Source organism: Megascapheus bottae, chromosome X (assembly GCF_031878675.1).
Source record: "Megascapheus bottae isolate mThoBot1 chromosome X, mThoBot2.hap1, whole genome shotgun sequence".
Taxonomy (NCBI): domain Eukaryota; kingdom Metazoa; phylum Chordata; class Mammalia; order Rodentia; family Geomyidae; genus Megascapheus; species Megascapheus bottae.
In genome coordinates this window covers 4874878-4898388 of record NC_143547.1, presented here as the reverse complement: position 1 = coordinate 4898388, position 23511 = coordinate 4874878, and the positions used below count along the sequence as shown (strand labels likewise).

The 23511-nt window shown below is 36.7% G+C and overlaps 1 long non-coding RNA gene and 1 pseudogene across 1 annotated transcript in view; one reads left to right on the top strand and one right to left on the bottom strand.

Moving 5' to 3' along the window:
- Window positions 1-20332, top strand: part of LOC150040408 (uncharacterized) — a 139310-nt gene extending 118978 nt beyond the window's left edge. Inside the window, exon 4 of the long non-coding RNA XR_016533734.1 lies at window positions 20268-20332. This is a non-coding gene — a long non-coding RNA (uncharacterized LOC150040408). The remainder of the gene's footprint in view (window positions 1-20267) is intronic.
- On the bottom strand, window positions 5774-7316 carry LOC150040409 (cytosol aminopeptidase pseudogene; annotated as a pseudogene).
- Window positions 20333-23511: the final 3179 nt, after the last annotated feature.

The following is a 23511-nucleotide window of genomic DNA, read 5'->3' as shown; positions in this document are numbered from 1 at the left end:
CAGTTAAGGAATTATCCTACCAAAAAAGTAAATTTATATATATATACATATGTATATATGTATATACAGTTTAGGTTTAGTGTATATATATGTACATACATATGCTTGTTTCATTTTAATATATACATGCACACGAATGTATAGAAGTATTGTCTATGCTGCTGTCAGAAAAAATGACATCACCCCATTTGTTAGGAAATGGAAAGACTTAGAAAAAATCATATTAAGTGAAGTAAGCCAGACTCAAAGGAACTTAGGCTCAATGGTTTCCCTCATTCGTCATAATCAGTAGAAACCTTGGGCTCTACTAGCAGAGATTTGCAATAGAGCAAAATCTTGATACATAAGGACATAGAATGTGAAGCTAATTGAAAGGACCTCCAGGATAGTGAAACAAAAGCCATATAATGAATGATTGTTGTCCTTAATGTAGTATGTTGTCTCTCATCTCCTTTGCTGTCCCTTGGTTATCTCATATTGGTATAGTATCTCACTTTGTTATGTGATAAATTGAATTTATTTGTATTTGGATATTTGAAATTTGATAGGGAAGGGGGGAAAACCAAGACGGGTGGGGGGTGTGGGGGGGGAGGGAAACGGGCACCAAGACATGTGAAAGGGTATCAATGTATGTGAATTAATGCACCTTCTATCTGGCAAATATCATGTAACCCTTTTACTAATTACAATAAAGAAAAGAACAGAAAAAAAGAAGTATTGTATATATTGCACATATTGTGCATATATATTGTATGTACAAGTGTTTTATCACAAGATCAGACTTTAGCTTTTGCTAAATATCATCCTACAACTGCTTAATAGAAATACGTATCTGGATTGGATTTTGTGACACCTGCAAGCCTAACATATCTGTTGAATAGCTGTAGCTAACTCTCATTTTTATGCTTTGTATTGTGAAGAAATACCATCAGTGTTAATATTGTGACGCAATGAACATGTGCTTACGATACGCTTATGCTATATGTACAAGAGCACCATCTCCATTTAGCTTGATACTCTCCATGCTTTTCAATACTAGCCTGAGTCTTGGACCTAGAAGTGCAACATCTGTTTTTGTTATATGTGAGTTGGACTTGACAAATAAAAATGGAAATAACATGTCAGGAGACTGTTGATATGTGTCATATTTATGGTTCAATCTTCAATTTAAAGCCTATCTGAGGATAGAAGTGGGGAATTGGGGTGGGGAAAGAGAATGTCAATCAGCTGGATATCTTGACAAGATGACATGTTATCTTGGGTGAATGCATCATTGACGGATGTTCTAACATTCAATTGAGTTCCCTAAACAAATCTAATTTCATTTTGGGACCTGGATGTCTTCTTAGAATTTGTTGTGTCAAAAAATATTTGTAGTCTGGATCATATTTTATTTATGATTTAAGCATAGACATACAAATGAATTTACCTACTCTCCCCAAAAATGTAAGAAAAGCCACAGACATTTGGGATTTTATTGATGAATATTTTTTTTTAGCTAGTACAGAGGCATGCTGATCTCTCTGGCTGTTAACCTACCATGTATCAGTGCATCCAGATGTGGCTTGTCCTTTAAAATAATTGGTGTATTCACTTTGCCACCATTCCTTCTTGTATTCTGGCAGTGATCTCTGGAGTATGTAAAAGATATCGTGGATTGTACAACTTTTTTTTTAATAATGTGAAGGTGAATACAAAGGCCAATATAGCCTTCTGGAGATTTTATTTTTTATTTTACTTTCCTTTCAGTTTCAAATTCCACCCCTGCTTTGTTTCCCAGGGGAACGCTAGGCATGCTCTCCCCACTGTGTGGACATTCCTCTCCACTAGCTGCTGGACTCACTCTTCATCACTTGCTTCAGAGCCTTGCCCAGCCCTGTCTCTCTTCCCCACTTTCCCTCCTCTCAACATCCCTCCCTCGCTCCCTCCCTCCTTTCTTTTCTTACTGACAGTACTTGGTTTTGATCTCAGGGTCTGGGTTCTGTCCCTTACTTTTATGCTCAAGAGTGGAGCTCTACCATTTGAGCGACAAGTCAGGGTTTTTTTTGCTGGTTAATTGGACATAACTATCTCAGAGATTTTTCCTGCTCACGTTGACTTCAAATATTGGTCCTCAGATCTCAGTCTCTTGAGTTGAAGGATTATAGGTATTGTACTGCTGGTGCCCAGCTTTAGTTTCTCTCCTTTCTGTCTCTTGGATGCATTTCAGTCATCTTGAAAGTATCAGTTCTCTCCCATTTGCTGATGTCTGCCCAGCAGTAACCGCATGTAGAGAGCATAGAAGTCATTCAATGCCTATTTGCTGAATGAATAGCTAAATACAGGATTAAGTCCTATTTCTTGCACCTAATACTAAAGTTCCAGTTGGAAATATAGCTCCTTAATATCCATTTTCCCTGTCAAATGGAAATTTGAGAAACTAAGCAAATAAACTCCAATTCTGGAAGATGTCTTTATTTTGCCACACATCAGTACGGACAAAATCTTGCTTTATTCAAAACAACATTAACCCATCTATACATTACCCTGACAATAAAATAAAATCAAAACCACACAAATAAGAATAAAGAACTTACTTTGAGAGCGAATTTAAAAAATTCACTCAAACTGAAGTGCTTTCTTAACCTTGATCTTAAAAGAAACTGCACTCATATATGTACAGAGCCATATTAGCATGTACTTAGATATTTTTTTGCTGTTGTTAATCTTATATGTGTTAACAGAGACACTTGAAACTTCTTACAGACAAAAAACTATTTCCACTGGGTGCCAGTGGCGAAAAAGCCAGAAGTGACACTGTGACTCAAGTGGTGGAGCACTAGACTTGAGCCAAAGAAGCTCAGGGACAGTGCTCAGGCCCAGAGTTCAAGCTGCAGGACCAGAAAATAAGCAAAAACCCACAAAGCCCTCTTGTAATTAGGGTGTACTTAGTAAAAATTTCTCTTTCCATTTTATTGATTATGTAGCTAAATTCTGATTAATTTAATCTCTGATGTTAAGCAAATTAATCAATTTTTACTGTGATAGAGCATTAATAGTCTAACCATCTTGGCTAGTCTTTGTTATTTTGAGTCCTTAATTGAATAATAAAACTGAAAAATTTAAACTAATGTTTTTAGGCTAATTGTATTAAAATTGAAGGATGGCTTGCTATTAGTTAAACGGAAAGAAATATGGCTTTAGAAACCAAGACAGAAAAAGAGTCCTTTCAGGATTCTATTCATTGTTCTTAGAAACAAAATGGATTTCCTTTAAACATGTTGGAATAAAAATGGAGTTCTTTCTAAAATCATGACAAGTTTTATCTGTGGGTATTAAATTTGAAATAGAAAGTGTAATAGCAAAGGATGGGTCTTTATCTGGTAACATGGAGATAAATGTTTTCCCTAAGGCTGTGTGGATGTAGGAAATGAATCACTCTTGAACTTGTTTAGGTTTGCAACTCATAATGCCTGTAGATAGTGATGCCCAGGATTGTCATAAAGGACACATTTATATAGTAAAAGTTCCATGTACTTTTCCCTACATGGATAATGGTTGCATTTTAATAGGGGTAAACAAATTTTAATAATTACAAAGCCAAAATGATGTCAAAGAGTATGCATTTAATAACAAAGCATTCTTTTACATATTTGAAAAAGTAATTAAAATATTTGATACTAGTTAATCATTCTACACTAAATGTTTCATAGTCCACCTTTGTCCCTTCATTTCAGTGACTCCACTTATCCTCCCCAAATCAGACAGCTTATATACAAAATAAAAAGTACAGAACCAAAAAACAGAAACAAAAGGGGAAAATCAGAAAAAAAGGAATAAAACACAAAAAGTAAAAGAAAAAACCCTCTTGTTATCTTTTCTTTTTTTAGGATTTTAAAAAAATTATTATAATGTATGGAGCGGTTACAGTTACATGTGCCAGATGTAGGTACATTACCTCTCAGACATTGATAACACTTTTCATGTTTTTGTTCCAATTTCCCTCTCCCCTTTCAGTCATCTTGTTATCCCCCTTCCCTTTCCTATATCAAACAATCAAATAAATGCATATACAATATAGCAGGTAACAAAGTCAGATATGGTAACAATATGAGATTAAACAAAGGGAAACCAAAGAGAAGAGAAATAAATAGTACATTAAGAACAACAATCACATTATATGGGCTCTTGTTTCCATATCCTGGAGGTCCTTTCATTTAGCCTCATCCTCTATGACCTTATGTGTCTATGTTTTGCGCTATTTTAATCCTCTGCTAGGAGAGACCTAGATGTGTACTAATTATTACAAATAAGATAAATGCTTGAGCTTATGTTCCTTTGAGTCTGGCTTACTTCACTTAATATTATTTTTATCCAAGTCTTTCTATTTCCTTACAAATGGGGCGATGACATTCTTTCTGAAGGCAGCATAGAATTCCATTGTGTTTAAGTACCACATCTTGTTGATCCAGTCATCTACTGAGGGGCATCTGGTTTGGTTCCATGTATTCGCTTTGGTAAACAGTGCTGCAATGAACATTGGTGTGATAGTGGATTTAGTATGTCCTTGTTTCTGGATGTTAGGGTAAATGCCAAGTAGTGGAATTGCTGGGTCATAGGGGAGCTCTATGTTTAATTTTTTGAGGAACTGCCATACTGCTTTACATAGTGGTTGAACAAGTTTATACTCCCACCAACAGCGTAGTAGTGATCCCAACTGGCCACATCCCTGCCAGCATCTGTTGTTATTAGATTTCCTGATCCTGGCCATTCTAACTGGAGTGAGGTGGAATCTCAGAGTTATTTTGATTTGCATTTCTTTTATGGCCAGAGATGTCGAACATTTCTACATGTGTTTTTACACCATTCTTATTTCTCCTTCAGGGAAATGTCTCTTTAAGTCTTTGCCCCATCTTTTAATGGCATGGTTGTTTCTTTGAAAATTTGTTTTGGAGAGATTCATTTATTTTTTGCTGTAAATATATTTTACATATGAGACCTTTGTCTGTTGTATGGTTAGGGAAGATCTTTTCCCACCCTGTGGGCTATTTAAATTTCTAGCTATGTGCTTTTTTCATATATTTTTATTGTAATTAATAGAAGGGTTACATGATATTTGCCAGATAGATGGTGCATTAATTCACATACATTGATACCCTTTCTCATGTCTTGGTCCCCATTTCCCTCCCCTCACCTCCACCCCTCACCTTGTTTTCCCCCCTTCCCTATCCAATTTCAAATAACCAAGTACAAATATATCCAATATATCAGATAACAAAATGAGATATTGTAACAATATGAGATAACCAAGGGACACCAAAAGAAATGATAGATAACATAGTACATTAAGGACAACAATCATTCATTATATGGCTTATGTTTCAATATCCTGGAGGTCCTTTCAATTAGCTTCATACTATATGGCCTTATGTATCAAGATTTTGCTCTATTGCAGATCTCTGCTAGTAGAGCCCAAGGTTTCTACTGATTATGACGAATGAGGGAAACCATTGAGCCTAAGTTCCTTTGAGTCTGGCTTACTTCACTTAATATGATTTTTTCTAAGTCTTTCCATTTCCTAACAAATGGGGCGATGTCATTTTTTCTGACAGCAGCATAGAATTCCATTGTGTACAAATACCACAACTTGTTGATCCACTCATCCACTGAGGGGCATCTGGGTTGGTTCCATATCTTTGCTATGGTAAATCGAAATAAGTATCGTCGGTTGCCTTGAAAAGACTTTCACCCTGCTGAAAGTGTTCTCAAGCCCGGTGCTGAAGACGCTCGGAGGACTGACTCCGCAGGAGCTAATGGCTGTCCTGACTGAAGCGATGCAGGAACTCGATGAGCGTGCGCGTGGGCCTGCCAGTCATGCCCTTGCGCAGGTATGGCACCTCGTCCTTGTTGGTCATCACACCTGCGATGTCCAGATGCTCCCACTTGGGGTGGTCATGAACTCCTTCAGAAATGCCGCCGCAGTGCAGGCACCTGCAGATCTATAGTTCCCAACGTTATTAACATCAGCAAGCTGGCAATCCACAACTTGTCTTGTGTAATGCTCAAATAGGGGCATCCTCCACACACGGTCTCCTGTGTCTATGCTGGCCTCAAATAGCTTCTTCCGCAGCCAGGATGAATTGGTAAAGACCGCAGTGGCACGTGACCCTAGGGCTATGTCCATGGCACCTGTTAAAGTGGCGGCGTTGATGATGAGCTTGGGATTAAAGGTGTGAGCGTAGCCGAGAGCATCGGCAAGGGTGAGCGGCAAGGATGAGCCTCCCCTCGGCGTCCGTGTTATCCACCTGGATGGTCCTCCGCTTCTTGGCTCTCACCACATCCCCAGGCTTGTTGGCCTTGCCACTAGGCATGTTTTCACAAAGAGGGGCCAAACCTACGGTGTTGATGGGCAAATCAAAGCTTCGCAGCAGACACAATGGCCGAGCACACGGTCGCAGCTCCTTCCATGTCGGCCCTCATAAAGTCCATGTTTGCGAAGGGCTTGATGGAGATACCGACACCATCAAAGCTAATGCCCTTCCCGACAAAGACCATGGGCGCATCACCAGCGTTGGGGCTGCCCGCGTAGTGGATTTCCAGGAACAGCAGAGGCTCTTCAGACCCTTTGGCTACGCTTAGAAACGAGCCCATCTGCTGTTCCTCAATCCAAGCTTTGGGTCTGATGTAGACCTCTGTTTAAGACTAGCATTTCTGAGATTCTCCTGAATCATTTCAGCAAATTTTTTTTGGTGTCATCTCATTGGCTGGAGTCTCCATCAACCGGCGAGCCAAGTTCTGCCCTGAGGCAAAGAGGACGCCTCGCTACCAGGCTTCATGATCCCCACTTCCATAGAGCTCTGCCAACACAGTTATCTTCTTCTGCTTCAGCTTGTCATATTCATAGAGACCAAGCACAGCTCCTTTAGCAGCGGCCTGGGCATCCCCGCAGGGATCCACCTCCACGCAAGACAGCTCCAGGTCTTGAACCTGCCTGCACCCAGCTGTCACAGCAGCTCTGATGTTTCCTTTGCCTTCATCCCAGTTCTCCTGGTTATGAACTCCAGGGGCCCTTTTGCCGAGGCCGACCACCACAACGCTGGGGAAGTCCTGATGCAGACCATAAAAGGTTCGGGTTTTGCCTGTCTTCAGAGGTGGCCCAGATATAGCCAAAGTTTTTCTTAGCTTTCCAGCAACCAATTTATCAAAATTCTCTCCTTCACTTGTGAACTGTGGCACATCATCGTCTTTGTCTTTGGAATAGATTTCTAAAATAAGGCCCTTCGTCATGTCTGCAGAGGAGAGACCCCGGCCCCAGAGACGCCGCACGCCCAGACATCTGACGATGACTCGCCCCGCAGCGGAAAGCTGTTATCTTTTCTTGGAGTTCATTTTGATCCGCATCATTTTATCTGATCATGTGTATATAGATATTGAGCCTTTGTGATCCTTTCCCAAGTATAGCCTCCTGTGGTCTCACTGTGTGAATGTTCAGAGTCAACTTATCATGTCCAAGTATATTTTTAACTATATTATCAGGGTGATGTACAGAGGAGATATAGTTACATCAATAAGGTAGTGAGTACATTTCTTCTCCAACATTGTTACCCCATCCCATGTTTTTCTTCTACTTTCCCTCTCTCCACTCCAAGTTATAAAGGTCATTTTCAGCATATTGTCTCGTGATTATCGCTGTTATATTGGTTCACGCTTTGTCTCCCAAGTATATATTTTTTGTCTTTTACTATGCATTTTATTTACTTGTAGAATTTATAGGCACATTCTAATTACTGCAAATGAGGGAAAACCATGCAAGCTATATTTCTTTTGGTCTGGCTTACTTTACATAATCTAACATTTTCCAATCTTTCCATTTCCTTACCAATGGGGAAATGTCATTCTGATGAATTATAGAATTCCATTTTGTGTGTGTGTATGTATCACATTTTCTTTTTTAAGGAATATAAAACTATTTATTGACCACTGTTCACCATTATTTACAATAAAGTAAACAATATACAGTTGGATAACATTCTGATTACTACAAAGTTGTTTTTCTGGCTTTTGTGGAACCAGTAATCCAATACTGAAAATAATTGGGCCTACATGTTAGGGATGAGTTAGTGTAAATAAAAAGTATGTAGGTCAACAATTATATAATTTTGTCCACTCATTTAGGCCAGCTGGTCCTAAATAGTTGAAATCTCTAACCAGTTGATTTTACATTTCCATGAGCTGAGACTTAGATAGCTCATGATGTATGACCTTTTAGTATATAGATTCTAATATTTTGTGAAGGAATGCTCATTACAGAAACATTTAATGAAAGGAAATCAAAATTTATCTTAGTTGTCTCATTTGGGTGAGGAAAGCTATTGATAGAGATACTTTTCCTTTCAAGACATTTTGCAAACTTATTACATTTGCTATCTATGGCAGAGGCAGGAGGACCTAAAGCTGAGGCTAGCCTGGCTACCTAGTAAGTTCAAGGCCAGCCTGAGCTGCCTAGCAACCCTGTCTTAAACAACAACAAAATAAAACAAGGGCCAGGGATGTTACACAGTGATACATCATTTGCCTACATATGCAAGGCTCTGGGTCTGATGCCCAAAACCTCTAAACAAGCAAAATCCCTGAAACAAAGTACCTATGTAAGCATTTTGTTTACACACACACACAAACACACACAAAAAAATTCAGGAAGGTCCTTCAACATAGCAGTTAAAGACAAGTTGTTCTGACTAAGTAATGGCCAAAAAAAGTTGACTTATTTAAAAAAAATCTGTTCCTGAATACAGAGGAAATATACTATGGTATTAAATATTCTTTTCTGATAAAGGAAGCAACTACAGAAAGTCTTAACTATATTTGTTCAAAGTAACCAGTGCTATTGAGGAAAAAAAATACTCAACAACTCCCTTAATACTACTTTCAAAACCAACATATCAAACTTGATTTTCCTTAGAATGTAGTTGTTTCACGCTATCAATTCAAAAACCAAGACTCTGATTTTATATATATGTATGTATAAATATATATTAAAAACAATGCAATTATTGAGCTTCATCTTCTGGACAAGAATGCCAAGTTATTCTCTATTCATAAATAGCAATTACAATCTGAGGACACTTCATATTTGCCTCTTTTGCCAGCACCAAGTCAGCTTCCTCTGAATCTTTCCATTTCATGAGAAACATCAACTCTCCACTGCTGTCTGTGGCACCAATGATTCATTCAAAGCCCCTTGGTTCGTCAGCAGTATCTCTTTTTTTCTTTGATTTGCTGTCATCAGATTCACTGTCTGATCAAGATTTTCTTTTTGTACCATCCTTTTCTTTACTAGCTTTTTGAATATTAAGAAATGCTTCACCTAATTCTGGACAATCTAAATTTTCTTCAGGTTCCCAAGTATCAGCATCTGTAAATCCCTTCAGGAAATATTCTACCTTCCTGTTCACTACATGTCAGTCCAGTACTTTTTCCACAACAAACTCTTCAGGCTCTGCGTCTTCAACTTTTTTAACACTCTCCGTTCTGTTTCTTTCCCATTTTTTGCAATGTAGTCTTGTTAGAGGCCTTTTTAATTGCAGACTTGACGGGTTATTATTACTCAGATGCTCCCTGTGGCGATCGTGCAGCAGCAGCGTCTCCGGCCTGCGGGCTCCCAGCTCCCTGTATCACATTTTCTTGATCCATTCATCGCCTGAGTGGGCTGATTCCATATCTTGGCTATGGTAAATAATGCTGCAAGGAACATGGTTGTGCTGGTAGCTTTAGTGTGGCCTTATGATGGTCAATTGGATAAATGTCTAGGAGTGGGATTGCTGGGTCATAGGAAGCTCGAAGTTTAGTTTTTTAAGAAACCTTCATACTACTTTCCTGAGCTATTGAAGGAGTTTACATTCCCATCAACACAGTAGTAATGTTCACTTTTGGCCATATCTCTGCCAGCATCTGTTATTGTTAGTTTTCTTGATAATGGTAATTATAATTGGGGTGCGATAGACTCTCAATGATTTTTTTTGGCCAGTCCTGGGCATGAGCTCAGGGCCTGAGCACTGTCCCTGGACTTTCTCAAGGCTAGAGCTCTACCACTTTAGCCTCAGCACCACTTCTGGCTTTTTTCTATGTATGTGGTACAGAGGAACCCAGGACTTCATGCATGCTAGGCAAACACTCAACCACTAGGCCAAACTCCTGGCCGTCAATGTTGTTTTGATTTACATTTCTTTTATGGCTAGAGATGTTGAACATCTCTTCATGTGTCTATTGGCCATTCTTATTCTGGGAAATCTCTCTTTAAGTCTTTAGCTAATTTACTAATTGGGTTTCTGTTTCTTTGTGGATTTGTTTTTTGGGTGTTTAATATTTTGAACTCTAAGTATATTTTAGATATGAGAACCTGTCTGATATATAGCTAATAAAGATCTCCCATTCTGTGGGCTTTCTATTTATCTTGCTAGTCAAGTCCATTGCCATGCAAAAACCCTTTAGTGTGATGCCATCGCATTTATCCAGTCTTTCTTTGATTTGTTGTGATTCTGGACTTTTATTTTTTTGGTCATGGGGTTTCAGCTCTGGCCTGGGTGCTGTCCCTGAGCTCTTCAGCTCAAGGCTACCACCCTACCCCTGGGCCTGGGTGATGCCCTTGAGCTCTTCAACCCTACCCTTGAGCCATAGTCCCACTTCCCATTTTCTAGTGATTAATTGGAGATGAGCATCTCACTGCCTTTGTATTGCCTGGGCTGGCTTTGAACCATGATCCTCAGATCGCAACTTCCTTAGTAGCCAGGATTACAGGCGCAAGCCACCATGCCCGTCTCGTGATTCTGGATTTTTACTTAGGAAATTTGGACCCATGTCAAAGAGCCTTACTGTTTCTCATATCCCTTCCTGTAATGATTTCATGGTATTTGGCCTTATATTGATGTTGTTGATTCATTTGGAATTGATTCTGTTACAGGGTGATATATAAAGATCTAGCTTCAGATTTCTCTGTGTGTATAGCCAATTCTGCCAGTATCATTCGATGAAGAGTCTGTCTTTCTTCCATCCTTTGTTTCTGGCTCCCTTATATAATATGAGATGGCTTTGGGTCTGTGGCTTTATTTCTGGGTCTTCTCGTAGTCCATTGGTCCTCAGGCCAATTCGTGTGCCAGTACCAAGCTGTTTTTATTACTATGGTTTTGTAATAAAGTTTGAAGTTTGATATTGATATTCCTTCAGCAATGTTCTTTCTGCTAAGGATTGCTTTGCTATTTGGGATATTCTATTATTCCATATGAATTTTTTGGATTTGTTTCTTCTATGTCATTGAAGAAAGTTGTAGGGATTTTGATGGGTATTGCATTGAATTTGTAGGTAGCTCTTGGCAGCATTACCATTTTCCCAATGAAAATCCTTTCAGTTGAGGAGCATGGGAGGCTTTTTCCATTTCCTTAAATCTGCTTTAATTTTTTCTTCCAGATTTTATTGTTTTCATCACAGAAGTCTTTAACATCTTGAGTTAATTCCTAGGTATTTTTTGAGGCTGCTATAAATGGAGTTGCTTTCCTGATTTCAGACTTGCTCTTCTCATTGTTGGCATACAGAAAAGCTACTGAGTTTTGTGGGCTAATTTTATACCTTGCTTCTTTGCCAAAGTTTCACATTAGCTTGAGTAACTTGGAAGAGGAATCTATAGGGTTTTTAAATATAGGATCACGTCATCTGCCAAGAGGGATAGTTATACTTGCTGCTTCCCTTTTTGGATCCCATTTATGTTTGTCTCTTGCATTATTGCTCTTGTTAGGAATTCCATTTCAATATTGAAGAGGAGTAGAGAAGGTGGACAGCTCTATCTTGTTACTGATTTAGATGAAATGGTTCTAACTTTTCACTAATAAGTATAATTTTGGCTGTAGGCTTGTCGTATATTGCCTTTATTATACTGAAGAATGTTTCATAGATTCCTAGCTTCACCAGAGCTTTTATCATAAAGGGGTGTTGAATCTTGTCAGATGCTATTTCTGCACCTATTAATATGATCATGTGGCTCTTGTCCTTGCTTCTATTGATGTGTTGAATTTCATTAATTGACTTGTGCATATTGAACTGGCTTTGCAATCCTGAAATGAATCCCATTTATCAGTGTTTGTTTGTTTGTTTATTTATTTATATACTTTTTTAGATTAGTTGTTGAATTAGGTTGGCCGGAATTTTACTGATGTGTTTTGCATCAATGTTCATCTAAAAGATGAATCTATAGTTTTCTTTCTTTGATAAGTTCCTATTTGGTTTTGGGATGAGGGTTATATTGGTTTTAATGAGTGAATTTAGTAATGATCTTTCCATTTCAATTTCATTGGAGAATTTGAGGGGTATTGAAGTGAGTTTTCCTTTGAAGACCTTATAGAATTTGATTGTGAATCCATCTGGTCCTAGGCTTTTCTTGTATAAGAGGTCTTTTATTGCCATATCTATTTCATTACTTTTTATGGATCTATTTAGTTGATTTAAATCTTGGTTTAGTTTGACTATATCAATATTCTCTAGGAACTCTTCCATTTCTTCCACATTCTCCATTTTTTAGCATAAAGGTTTGTAAAGTATTCTCTTACAATGTTCTGAATCTTGCTTGTTCCCGTTTTTGTCTCTAAGCTTACTTATTTTGGTATCTTCTCTTAATTCAGTCAGGTTTGTTAACAGTCTGTAAACTGTGTAAAATTTTCAAAGAACCAACTCTTTGTTTTGTTGATTCTTGCTATTGTTTTCTTAGCCTCTATTTATTTCTGACTCAAATTTTATTTTTTTCCTCTACTGTCTTGGGGTTTGGCTTGTTCCTCTTTGTACATGAGCGCAAGGTGCATCATTAAATCGTTGATTTGATATTTCTCCAATTTGATAATGCAGGCACTCAGAACTATACATTTCCCTCTGAGTACTGCTTTTGCTGTGTCCCAGAGGAGCTGGTGTTTTATGTGTTCATTTTTGCTATCATGAACGTTTGAATTTTCTTTCTGATTTCTTCAATGACCCCTGGTAATTCACCAATGGACTCTTCATTCTCTATGAGTTAGAGAATTTTCTGTAAGGGCTTTTGGTGTTGAGCTCTAATGTAATTCCATTGTAGTGTGACAGAATGCAAGGAATACTTTTAATGTTTCTGAATTTTCAGAGATGTTGTGGCCTAAAATAGGATCTATTTTGAAAATGTTCAATGAACTGCTGAGAAGAATGTATATTTTGATGCTGCTGGGTGAAATATTTTGTTAAGATGTCTGTTAATGGGGCCGGGAGTTTGGCCTAATGGCAGAGTGCTTGCCTAGCATGCGCGAAGACCTGGGTTCGATTCCTCAGTACCCCACATACATAACAAAAAGCCGGGAGAGGTGCTGATGCTCAAGTGGTAGAGTGCTAGCCTTGAGAAAGTCCAAGGACAGTGCTCAAGCCCTGAGCTCAAGCCCAGGACTGGCAAAAAAAAAGATGTCTGTTAAGTCTAGGTGGTGAATGCAGTTATTTAGTTCTGAGATTCCTCTGTTGAGATTTGCTGGGATTATCTCTCCAGAGGCAACAGTGATGTGGTCAAGTCATCATTAATCAATGTGTTTGGATTCACATGTGTTTTTAGGTTAGGTAGTATTCGTTTGATGAAATTGCATGTTCTGGCATATTTAGAATTGTTATATCCACCTATAGAAGAGATTCCTTTATTAGTGTGTCATGTCCTTCTTTGTCTCTTTTCAATAATTTTAATTTGAAGTCTATTTTTCAGATATTACTATTGCTACTCCAGCCTGTTAATAGGGGACAGTTTTCTTGAAAGATTTAATTCTAGTCTTTCACTTTCAGAATATATTTGTTTTTGTGGGCAAGATGTGTCTCTTGAAGACAGCTCATGGATAGGTCTTGCTTTTTAATCCCATTAGGTCATTTAATTGGAGAGTTAAGTCCATTAACTTTGAGCATCAGTACTGAGAAGTGTTTGGTAATTCTTGCCATGTCATCCATCTTCTTAGGGGCTGTGCCTCATATTTTCTTTCTATATTTATCGGGTTCTATGGTAAGGAGCCTTTTCTCTGTCATTATCATGTTCTTGTTGGGTTTCTTTTTTCATATATTTTTATTGCAATTAATAGAAGGGTTACATGATATTTGCCAGATAGATGGTCCATTAATTCCCATACATTGATACCCTTTCTTGGTCCCCATTTCCCTTCCCCCTACCCCCACCCCTCATCTTGTTTCCCCCCCTTCCCTATCCAATTTCAAATAACCAAATACAAATATATCCGATATATCAGGTAACAAAGTGAGATACTGTAACAATATGAGATAACCAAGGGACAGCAAAAGAGATGAGAGATAACATAGTACCTTAAGAACAACAATCATTCATTATATGGCTTATGTTTCTATATCCTAGAGATCCTTTCATTTAGTGTCCTACTATATGGCTTTTTGTATCAAGGTTTTGCTCTATTGCAAATCTCTGCTAGGAAATGGAAAGTCTTGTTGGGTTTCTATACGTAAGATATCTTTAAGTATCTTTTGTAGTGTAGGTTTGGTGAAGATAAATTGTTTCAATTTTTCCTTTTTATGGTTGTGAAGGAGAGCTTTGCTGGGTAGTTGTTTGCCTTTAAGGTGCCTTTAAGGCATACATCATTCCTGGCCCAGGTTATTTTTACTGGTCCTGGGGCTTGAACTCAATGCCTGGGTACCGTTCCTGAGCTTTTTTTTGCTGTAGACTAGTGCTCTATCATTTGAACCAGTGCCACATCTGGATTTTTCTGTGTAATTTATTGGAGATTAGAGTTTCATTGACTCTTTTTTCCAGACTGGCTTTGAACTGTGATCCTCAGATCTCAGCCTACTGAGTAGCTACAATTTCAGGCATGAGCCACCAGCGCTCTGCTATTTAAAAAAATATAAGTAAAAATTATCTTTAGGTAGTTGAAAAAAGGAATTTCAATTCAATACATCCGTTTGTGGAAGATATTTTAAAAATCCTTCCCTTAAGTTTTACGATTACCCATATATGATATTGCTTGTAACCATCTTTTAAGTCTTTTCCTCCAGTGTTTCAGATGTTCTAAATGTTCACTTTATTGGATTTTAGACATACTTCTTAATTGGGTGGTCCATTGAATACACATCTTGATTAGGCTACAGACTCTAGGCATAGTTGGAGATTCCATAAGGAAAGACAAGCTATTTCTTGTTTTTACATTCATCATATTGATGTAGAGATCCTTTTAATTGTAGGAAATTATTCATATGACTTACTAGGCACTTATCCAAAAGATCACAAACCAGGATGCAGTAAAGCCACCAGGACAGTCATGTTCACTGAAGCACTAGTCACCAAAACCATGGTATAGAATCAGCCTAGATGTTCCTTAATAGACAAATGGCTCAATAAATGAATTATACAAGCACAATGGTATTTCACTCATCCACTAAAAAGAATGGTGTTATATCATATGCATATAAAATGGAAAGACCTAGAAAAAAATTAAGCGAAGTAAGTCAAGTCCAAAGAAACAAGTGTTACATGTTTGCTCTCATATGTGGATGCTATAGCTAGTCTATAAACATCTAAGAATATAGGTTGGGTCGTATGCAAGTGAATATAAATGTATTAACTGGAATATATTAGATTCAAGGGAAAACTCAAATAGTATATTTCCTTAGAAAGGCAAATCAAAGTTAAACAAAATAAACTCCTGGAAATAGGTACTTGAAAATGGTGGGGTGGGATCAAGGGGTGAAGTGTAGGCAAATAAAATGAAGAAGGGAAGAACATACTCAATAATTCAATCTATAGCCGACAAACATAAGAACAGTAAGGGAAGCAGTGATTTGGGAGTGATGGGTGAGGATGTTGAAAGGAGATGACATTGACCAAGATGCATTGTATTCATGAGCTATTGTGTTGAATAGCAATACCTTTATATAGCTAAAGATAATCAAAAAATAAAAAATAGATTTTCATCATGTATGTCCATTAAATGAAATATACAGATAAATTAAATTGATTGAGGCTTTCCTATAACTTTTTCCCATTTAGGGTAGCTTTTCTTTTGTAGTATGTATCATTCAGAGGTGTCAATAGCTTTGCTCCATCACTAGCAACTCCTCCTCTTATTTTTCTTCCTCCCTTTTCTTCAGCAAGGTCTCACTGTATGACCCAGATTTGTTTGAAATTGCAGTTCTGCTGCCTAAGTTTCCCAAGTGCTGAGATTATTACAGGCAGATGAAAAAACCTGGCTGAAGCATTGCTTTCAAGTATGCTTCAAGTGTGCCTCTGAATTTTCCTTTAACCTCTGAAGTACATTTTGTTTCTTGGAGGTGCTGATAAAACAACTGCCAAAAACATTTTCAAATCACAAATAGGTTTCATTTTTTGTATTCATATTGTCCATAAGCATTAGCTGAAACAAATACCAAAAGCTACTTAGGAAGAAAATACATTTCATAATCATACCCAAGTATGACAGACAGTTACTAAAATGATTTCCAATGATATTTACCTCCTGATAGCCCTGTGTAAAATTCTCTGTCTCTGTCTTTCTGTCTGTCTGTCTGTCTGTCTGTCTGTCTGTCTGTCTGTCTGTCTTATTTTCTCTAATAAATCCAGCCATCTTATCAGGAGCTAACCTATACAAAAGACCACTAGGGTAGGGAAGGTGCCAAGACATTAGTCAATAGATCATGAAACTAAATACAGCCAACAATAACTTGAGTGAACCTGGAAACAAGTACAGCTCTAGTTGAACCTGCCTCCAGGAGTTCTTGATCCAGAAAATCCAGCTAAGCCATGTTTAAAGTACTGATCTGCAAAAGCTTTTATATAATAAATATTGTTGTCTTCAGCCACCAGAATGTGAGATAATTTTGTTATGCAGTAATAAATATCTAACCTAGGTATTAGCAACTAGATCATGAATGTCACTTGGCTGATAGCAGTTATAAATTGTCATTGATTGAAAGTTACATCATAATTTTAGATATGGTAAAGATGAATAACATCTATATTTCAGAATAAATGGTCGAGTATCATATTTGGTCAATTAATATAAGAACTTCTTAGTGAAAGAATGGTAGCTTATTTACATCTGAACATTCCTAATTATCAGTGCATAAGAATGTCTTATAGATGTTTAGGAACTAACTTATTCAGATAATTTTACCTTTGGAAACAAAGGCCTGGATAGAGGAAGATTTTGAGAAACACTTTTCCTATTGCTATAGCTTATGGAAGTATGACTCATAACCCAGCTCTTAGCTTGTTTGGAGCCAGCTCAGGCAGGAAAATCCAGGAGACTCATCTCAATTAACTACCAAAAAGCCAGAAGTAGAGCTGTGGCTCAAATGGTAAAGTGCCAGCTTTTAGCACAAAGGCTTAGGGATAGCACCTAAGCCCTGAGTTCAAGCCCAGCACCGACACACACACACACACACACACACACACACACACACACACACACACAGTTTCCAGCTCTTTTCAGTTTCACAACGTGAATCATTTCACCTGCTTTTCTGCTGCAAAGATTTAGTAATAACCAAAAATTGAACCTGGACTTTAATATTTTATAAAATCTTCTTTTATTTTTTGCTGTTCCTGGGCCTTGAACCTAGGGCCTGGGTTCTGTCTTGAGCTTATATTTACTAAAGGTTAGTGTTCTACCATTTGAGCCAAAGTTCTACTTCCTTTTTTGTAGTTTATTGGAGATAAAGATCTAATGAATTTTCCTTCCTGGGATGGCTTTGAATCACAATCCTCAGGTGGTGGCCTCCTGAATAGCTATGATTTATTGGCATGAGCCACCAGTACCCAACAAAATCAGAACATATTAAATTCTACACTCAGGAAACTAGATTGTTTGAATTAATCCAAGACAAGTGGATTTGTGTGGGGACAAAGTCAACATTTTAGGATGTGTCAAAAGTGATCTAATAAATATGGGCCGGGAATTTGGCCTAGTGATAGAGTGCTTGCCTAGCATACATGAAGACCTGGGTTTCATTCCTCAGTACCACATACATAGAAAAAAGCTGGAAGTGGTGCTTAGGCTCAAGTGGTAGAGCTCTAGCCTTGAGAAAGTCCAGGGACAGTGCTCAGTCCTTGAGTTCAAGCCCAGGACTGGCAAAAAAATGATCTAATAAATAAAAATAATTTTAAATGATTATATACATGTTTATGTCTCCATTAGGTTCTAGGCTTTTGAAGACAAAGTCTGTGTAATATCAATCATGCCAAAGGCAACCAAAACTATTTTGAAGCATTCATGAATTGTCAGACATGGTGGTCATTCTGTTACATCTGTGACCTTATTTATTCCTTAAAACCAAACCATGAGGCAAGTAACACTTTGTTCTATAGATTAAATAAATGAACAAGGCCATTCCATTATTATATGGTAGAATCAGGATTTGAACCTAGCGCTATAGATTTCCTAGGTCTATCCTAAAGTTTAAAAGCTCTTCCTCCTGTTACTCTCATATTCCCTAGCAGTTAGCATGCTGCTTTGAAGGTAGCATGTGCTCAGTAGATAGCTGCTGATCAAGGATACTAATATATACCTATTAGATCTCCACTATGTAAATACTAATGTTGAATTAGCTAATTGTGTAACTCAGAGCTTTCTAATCACTTAATACAAGAGTTAATGCTGAGTGTCCATACTTTATAGAGTAAGTTATTGTAGGAAAATAAAAAAGAACACAAGAAAAAAATAAAATAAATTTGTGCAAGAAGTAAAATCTGTTCACTGATATTTTGCTATCATACCTTGAAATTACCAGATCAGTTCTGAATTTATTAAGTATGCTTGCTATGTTTTTAAAATTAGCTAATCTACATTGTAGCATCAGTTTTAGTCTTGTTTTGAAATGCAGATATGATTTTGAATTCTTCAAAGGGAATAATAACAATGAGACACATTTGAAAATGCTATTAACAAACTGATATCCCATTTCTGTGGTAGATGTTGTAGTAGTGCAATATTTTCAAGATCCTGAATAAGAGACATTGGAACAAATAATCCTGAGGGGCTTTATTATCTTGTTCAATTAAAGATGAGGTGGATTTTTTTTACTGCACTTATTTAAAATTTTCAATGAAAGTAGGAATAAACTTTGCGAATGCTATTTTTCTTCATAAAATAAGTGACTGTGTAGAACTGCTTGAAAATGTTCTAAAAGAAAGTTAAAATACAACTGTGTTTTAATTTTTTCATTTCCTCAAAGAAAAGATATTCATTAAAGACCCCCAACTTTCTTCTAGAGAAAGTTCTAGAAGATCTGCTGGTAGAGAGATAGAAGGATGTAATGGTCTTGGCGAAGAGGATGGAGACAAAAACAGCTGGTTCTCTATTTTTGTGAAAGGTTGACCTTTCCTCAGAGGAGGACAATAACATCAGCTCTTCCATCTTGTTCTTTTCCTTCTTCATTGTGTTCTTTCTTATTTCAAGGTTGGACGAATATGAAAAGTACTGGAAGAAAGAACTCTAATTAGAATTGTAGGAGACGAGATTTTTCTTGACGTGTATATATCATAGAATTGTAGCCAGCATTATTTCTTTCAGGCTTTCATTTCCCTACTCATTTAATCATTCACTTATTGGAAAAAATACTTCACTGAATGTCAAATTTATTACGGAAATCATGATAGATATATTGGGTTAAAGTGAACAATACAAAACATTTTCATCATGAACAAGCTATTTCTTACAACCCTTCAATAGCACAATTTGGCTTGGGAAATGTTCTTTACTTTGGGCAGTATATGCCTTTAAGCAGTTTACTTTGAAAGACCCAGAAAAGAAAAAATAAAACAGATGAACAATGTTATTGTATGATAATAATTATCTTTTGGCAATTTCCTGTGGAGTTTTCAAGCCCCAAACACTGAATATTCTTGCATATATAATTATTATATAAAATACAAATCATTTTATTAATTATATTTTTCGCCATATATTTATTTTTCAAGAAGGAAATTCAAATCACTGTTCTATTTATATGTTCAAAGCTATAGAGAAGATCTGTTTAATTAAATCTCAACAAGGATTGTTTAATTTTCTTTTGTATTTCATGCAAGAAAGCATACAGCTATATTTCACCCTTACAACCATAAAAATCCAGAAGTAAGCATTTCTTCAATTTTTACGATAATGATATTTTAACTTTAACATTAGACTATCTCCTTCATTGTTGTTTAAATATAAGGTCTAAAAACCAGCATATATATATATATATATATATTAAAGATCACTCCTTTCCTAATATTTCTAACATACCTGTTTTAGGAACTTCATGGAGAAGAAGAAGAAGCAGAAGAAGCAGAAGAAGCAGAAGAAGCAGAAGCAGAAGCAGAAGAAGAAGAAGAAGGAGAAAGTGTGTGTGTGTGTGTGTGTGTGTGTGCGCGCGCGCGCATGCATGAGTACTGCTACTGGGGCTTGAACTTGGAGCCTGGGTGCTGTTTATTAGCATTTTTGCTCTACTTGAACCACAGCTCCACTTGTTACTTTTTTATTTTCAAATGTTTAATAATATCCTAATACATTTCATATGTCCCAATACATTTCCACTGATAGAATGTGTAATTATCACTGTATATGAAATCTTAAATGTGTTTTACTTTCCCCTTAGAAAATTTCTTATTCAGAAATAAAATATCCAGATTTTAAAGCAAAAAAAGACTCTGAGCTTCTTTTAATCATGTGTACACATAAACTGCTTTTTAAAAAATATTGCCTCTAGATACATTTCACAGGATAAAGTCTTGAGATTTATCACTTCAGCCAAGTATTAACAAAACACAGGAAGACAGATTGCTTAGCTTGACGTCTGTTGCTAGATTTTTGTTAGCTTATGTTTCTGAAGTTAAAGCATATAAGTCAATGCTGCAACACAAAGGTACTTAGCATTATTTATTAAAAAATGGTCTGCTTTCCACTTTTTGGGGGTGGGTAATATGGAGATAAAAGTCTCATGGACTTTCTGGGTAGACTAACTTCCAACTGCCACTTTTAGATCTCAGCTTCTGGAGTAACTAGTATTACAGGCATGAGCCACTGGTGCCAGACAGTTTTTCTTTTGATGCTTCAGTTTTCAGTATCACTTGATGGAGTTCAATACCACTACATTTTCCAAGAGAAGAAATGATACAATACCAAATAGTAAAAGAAGGCTGATATCTGGAGAAATGAGAAGAATATCATCCCAGTTATTGCAAAGTATATTGCTCACAAAGTACCTTATCTTTCTGTACAGCATTAAAAAGATCAGATTCATAAACCAAGAAATAATCTACATGTAAAGGTTCAGGGCAGGTAATGAACTAAACTGAATGGTTGAAGCAAAACTGATCCAGTTTGTTTTCAAAATGCAGTTAAATCTTATTTAATGGGACCAATGTGCCAAAAAATTTTAACTTATCTAGATGTTTTGGTCAACATCTAGGAGATTCACAAGTCTCACTAATTCCGAAAGAAGAGTTCAAGTACTATTTTAGAATTACACATTTCCATATCTTTTTGTAAAAAACGCATGTATCTTGTAGCTAAGTGAAAATTTAAAGACCTTATTTGTCACAGATCATTGATTTTACTATGATTTTCGGAATGTACTGCCAGGAACTGAAGCAAACAATACTTTGTAAGATATCACAGAAATTGCATTCTAGTCTTTATTTTTAATCCTGAATTTTCTTATAAAATTTACAATAATTTATAGCCAATAGCTTTCAAGCCAATGTGGGTCTTAAGTATTTGTAGATTTTTTTTGGGGGGGGGGATAGTTCAGGGAGATAGCAAAAGCTAGAATTCCAGAAGGGTTTCTTGAGAATGACTCCTTTTAGACTGAGTACTACAAACCTTGATCAAATCAATGCAGTATATACTCAGTTTTTTAAAGTACTCCAGGGAAAAGTTACTTAGTTCAGATATTTCATTCAAAAAGTGAGGGATTTTTATAGTCATAGTGCATTTGTTGGGTTTTTTTTGTCAGTTGCAGGGTTTGATCTCAGGGCACTATGACTTCAGGAAGTAGTTTTTCTTTCTCCCTCTGTTTTCCGCCATTAAGAAGGCCCTCACCAGTTGTGCTTTGATGTTGGATTTAGCAGCCTCCAGAACCATAAATAAATAGTCTTGTTCTTTACAAATTATTCAGCCCAAATATTTGATTACAGAAGCACCAAGCTAAGGTAGACAATACATTTTATGAACATGTTAGAATTGTTTATAAAAAATCGCTTATGCAAGTTCTCAGATCTTTATTTTCTGTAATTTCTTTTCAGTACCCCAAATTGTGAAGAAGTGTTCCAGATGATTCTGAGGCAGGTGCCAGTAGCTCCCATTTTAGGAACCATTGCTACTGAGTATATATAGATCTCTGCAATTTCATCCAAGTCTTTCTAAGTAAAATTTGTGAAATTAAAAATACTTAAGATTGGTTTGAATGCCATTTTGGAAATTGAAATTAAGATTTCAAAAGCACAAGCAATTATGTATGCAAATTGGATTTTATCTTTTCAAAAACTATGATCAGCAGAGCTACTACAGTATCTGAGATGGCACAAGGTGAAGAGTGATTTGTAAAGAATTAAGAGGAGCTGCAATTAATAGATTAACTGCAATCCTTATTTTAGTATTGTTCCTGAGTTTACATGATCCCTTTTAAAGTTAGTAGATCAGTAGGAATAAAGAGAGCCTTTAAATGTGTAGACAAATATGTAGACAAAGTCAATAGAATTGCTTGTTCATGACATTTTTTTTCTCAGAGATTACACTGGGTTAGAAGTAACAAGTTATAACTCAAAAACAGACCTTTCAACTTGTTCTTCTATTTCATATCTATGCTTGTGAATGCATATTTTAGATATAATGAATACTTTTAAATAACAATTTGTTACAAGGTAAGGAAAGCTTGTAGCACCACAGAGATTTTTATATTTGTCCTCATTGTGGGAGATCTTTTACATGAAAAATAATGCTTTGTTTGACACAGCACACAGTTGCTGAAGGTAGGATCTTAGAACACTTTGGCAGGATTGACAAACAATTTATAATCTGTGCTCCAAAATTTTCTATAGTTGAAAACGTTAATTTTTCCCTTAAGTCGTTGTACAAAGTGGCTTCAATTCTACATGTGAATACGATGTAAGTTGATTGCTGTAACCCCTTCTTTCATTTTCCCCTATCTCTTCCAATCCTACCCTAACATGTTTTTGTGTTGAATGTTTTAGAGGGTAAGTAGTAAGAAATAAAATAAGTGCTTCTAGGCAAGTTAAATGAAGGTAGAATTTCAGGAGTTCAGAAATATTTCTTGGGCTGGGAGTTTGGCCTAGTGGTAGAGTGCTTGCCTAGAACGCACAAAGACCTGGGTTCTATTCCTCAGTTACCACATACATAGAAAAAGCTGGAAGTGGTGCTGCGGCTTAAGTGATAGAGCTGTAGCTTTGAGAAAGCCCCAAAGACAGTGCTCAGGCTCTAAATTCAGTCCCCAGTACTGGCAAAAACAAAACAAAAAAAATCAAAAGCAAAGAAAAAA